This window comes from Miscanthus floridulus, unplaced genomic scaffold (genome assembly GCF_019320115.1).
Source record: "Miscanthus floridulus cultivar M001 unplaced genomic scaffold, ASM1932011v1 fs_910_1_2, whole genome shotgun sequence".
NCBI classification, from domain to species: domain Eukaryota; kingdom Viridiplantae; phylum Streptophyta; class Magnoliopsida; order Poales; family Poaceae; genus Miscanthus; species Miscanthus floridulus.
Window position 1 is genome coordinate 2,852 of NW_027097442.1, and position 3,603 is coordinate 6,454.

At 55.7% G+C, this 3,603-nt stretch overlaps 1 pseudogene; it reads left to right on the forward strand.

The window, feature by feature from the left end:
• The first annotated feature begins 3,151 nt into the window (after positions 1 to 3,151).
• On the forward strand, positions 3,152 to 3,258 carry LOC136533531 (U5 spliceosomal RNA; annotated as a pseudogene).
• The last annotated feature ends 345 nt before the right edge of the window (positions 3,259 to 3,603 follow it).

Consider the following 3,603-nt stretch of genomic DNA (forward strand, 5'->3'; position numbering starts at 1 on the left):
CGAATGGCGTCGTGGCCGACCACAGGCAGGAGAGCGACGCCGCGTGGCTCCTCTGTGCTGCCCTCGCTTGCGGCCTGCTCCAAGAAAGCCCTGGCCACCAGCGTCTCAGGGTGGCAGTCGCCGCAGGCTACCTCTAGGAGGCCAATCGCCGACAGGCAGTGGTCCTCGGCGATGGCGCGCTCTCCGGCCCTCAGCATAATCCTTGCCCGCATCACGAGGAGCTCCGCCCTCGCTTGGGCGAGCTCCTTGTATACCTTCGGGTCGATCGCCACGTACTTGCGATCGATAATCTGGCGAGGCGCACCGATGTACAAGTCCTCGGCCTGGAGGACGACGTCGGTGGCTTCCTGGAGCAGCTCGAGCGCGCCGCCATACGCAGAGTACCCAGTCACGCAGCGTGCGGCGAGCGGTAGCGCGGAGCGCGTGATGAACCGCGCGAGCTCCGGCGGCAGCAGCTCCACTGACACGTCAGGCGCCTCGAACCTGAACAGAGAAAGGCACGCCGCCCACGTGTGGTCGTCGGCGTGTTGCGCCGCGCCCCCACCCTGCTCGGCGATGGTCTCCACGACGGCACGGGCGACTCGACCGGAGCCGATCTTGCGGCTGAAGGTCCGGAACACGCCGTGCACGGAGACACACCCGGTTGGCATGCTCCGTCGGGCGATCCCAAGGCGCAGCAGCATCGCCAGCGCGTTCTGCTCGACGCGGCCGATTTCCAGTGGCGCGCGCGGCGAGGTGCAGCATCGCCGGAGCTCGCGCGTCAAGCGCTTCCACGGCGTCTTCCCGGCCGCGCACGCGCAGGCGGCGTGTATCAGCATCGCCGTTGGGATCGGCACCGGCGTGAAGAAGCTACTGGCCTCAAGCAGCCTCTCGGCTACCTTGCCGAGCCCGGCGGGTGTCTCCTAGCGTAGCAGCGTGAAGCACGCGTCCAGGAGGTGGATGAGGCCCGGGTTGTCACGCACCGCGGCGTCGTCCTTGGGTGACCACGTCGGCGCCTAGTGCGGCTCGTCCCTCATCATCTCCTGGAGCTCGGCCGGGCTAACGGCGATCTTGGACAGTATGGAGCCGACGAGGGCGAGGCCTAGAGGCACGCCGCACACCTTCGCTTGGATGTCCGTAAGTACAGCCAAGTCGTCATCTCTAAACATGCGCGCGCCCGTCATGAGATGCATGGAGTTGGGCGCGTCGAGGTTTCCTAGCTCGAAGACCCTCACCCCCTGCAGGCTGGGGAGCCGCGTCGTGATGATGACGTGCGTGCGCCCGCCACCGCGGGGCAGGAGCTCCTTAATGGCCCGGCCATCCCACCAGTCGGGTGAGCTCCTTGTTGATCTTCTCAATAGCGACTCCCTCGATCCCGTGGAGGCTTCTGGCCCGCTCTGTCGTCATCGTCTGCAATACATTGTCGCCGACAGCGACGCCCTGTGAACTTGAGGTAGCTCTGGCGCAGGTACGTCGCCTCGCCATGAACCCAGAGGACCTTTTTGTACTCGTGGGCATGCCTGTGTGCAAACTCAAGCGCAAGCTCCGTCTTCCTAGCGACCTTGTCATGAGCAGGAGCGCCGCCGCACAACATGGCCTCCACGTCGAGCAGCTCCCTCTTGCGTCCAACGAAGCCAGTGTTCCAGGGGAATGGGATCTCCGTGTCCGCCGTGGCACGCCACGCCCGTACGGCCGGGGCCACCACCGGTCTACCGAGCCGCGCACCGAGGATCTGGAGCACATCGAGGACGCGGTCCCGGAGGTCGCCAAGGCACACGCGGCGTCGCTGTGGTCGGCCACGACGCCATTCGTTTCTCAATCCTGAAAGAAGTAACCAATACTACCGCAAAAATACATGGAAACATTAATCTTTGTCCCCTCTTAACTCCGAATCCGTTTAGTTTTCGCACAAGAGGTAGTAACAACTGTTGTAGAGCTACGCGAGATCTCCAACTTTGTTTAAAATGCCAAAGTCTAATTCGGCTTGGTTGGGGAGATACAAGCTTCCAAAGTGGGGTGGTGCGGCGCCGTCCACCGGCTTCTGCTTGCGCGCCCGTGGGGCTACGGCTGGCCTGCATGGCCACGACATCATGCCACTTTAGCACGAGAAGCCAACGTGGAGAGGTATGGACTGGTGATATGGCTTACAAAGTTTATGGACCAAAAAAACCACTTTGGAAGTTGATGGACCTAACCAAAACCTCCTCACAAGTTAATGGACCTCTGATGCATTTAACTCTTTTTTTTATATATTTGAGTCAACAAACTTGTATGGCCGTGTCTTTCAGGCCACCAACTTACGGATTTTAGTAATTTGCGTCCTTAAATTTGTACAATGGTATCATTTTCATTTCTAAACTTGTCTTAAACTCTAGGATGAATCCAAATGGGCTATGACCCGCTCCATGCACTGACGTGACATGTCGATCGCGTGTCGGCGTGGACTCAACATGTGGGATCCACGTGTCAACATCTCTCTTCTTGCTCTAAAACCTCCTCCATCCACACTACGCGCTGGTCAGGGCTTCCCCAACACCAAATCTAGTGAAGGCTCATTGATAGCAAGGACAAAGTGTGAGGGCCACCGCGGGTTAGTCGATCTAAAGCGGGCGTCATCCTCTAAAGCAGGCGTCATCCTCTCGGCCATCTTGGTTGGAGCCGACAAACTATAGGAACCTGTGAAGTCGTCATATGCGGGAGCGAGATCCACAAGCACAAAACGATAGTGCGCCTGTTCGCTTGGTCGTAAACGATCGTAAATTTCTAGCCAGAACAGTATTTTTCTCTCACATCAAACTAGTCAGCAGTAATAATCTAAGATCGTATATGATTGTTTCAGCCCCAGCCGAACCGGCTCACTAGTGTTGGTATGTGCCGCATCCAGCCGTCCGTCCAAGTTCTCTCTCTCTTCTGTTTTTTTTAGGGTAGCAACGATGTGGAGTCAAGGCTGAAATGGCCAGCGAGCAAGCAACGTTCAGCCTGGGCATCGTTGTGGCTGGGCCGCGGAGATCCACAGCGTTGGCTATTGTAATGGGCCATCCGTTGGTCCGTTGCAGTACATACTGACGGTGTCACTTTGCATTTTAATCCCACATCGTTTGCTGAAGCGAATGCCAACAGCAAGCCCTGCTATTTGTCTGAGCCTATGATAACATAGAAAGATCAAGCAGCTGCGCAGTGGACGCAAAGCGAACTATTCTTTCGTCTTTTACTAAAGAAATACCGTGTGTCTACTGCAATACTCTTATTTTTGGAGGGTCTCCTCTCTCTTGAGAGGATCCCAACAAATCAAACCAAAATTTCATCTCTCTTGTCTCTCCTATCAGATTTATCTTCCTCACATTAACCTTTGAGAAATAAAGGTTTCTTCTCATGACCTCAACAGATCAAAAGAAATTTAGCAGCCTGTTTGGCCGATAACTGCTGGCTGATTTGGTGTGAGAGAAAAAAGATTTGGTGTGAGAGAAAAAATAATTTATGATCATTTACGACCAAGCGAACATGCTACTGTTGTCTCTCCCATCAAATTTATCTCATAGGAATCAATTTATGTCCACCAATCTGTCTCTCCCATCAAATTTATCTCATAGTGAAAGGCATATGGTTTAACACTGTTCCATTCCA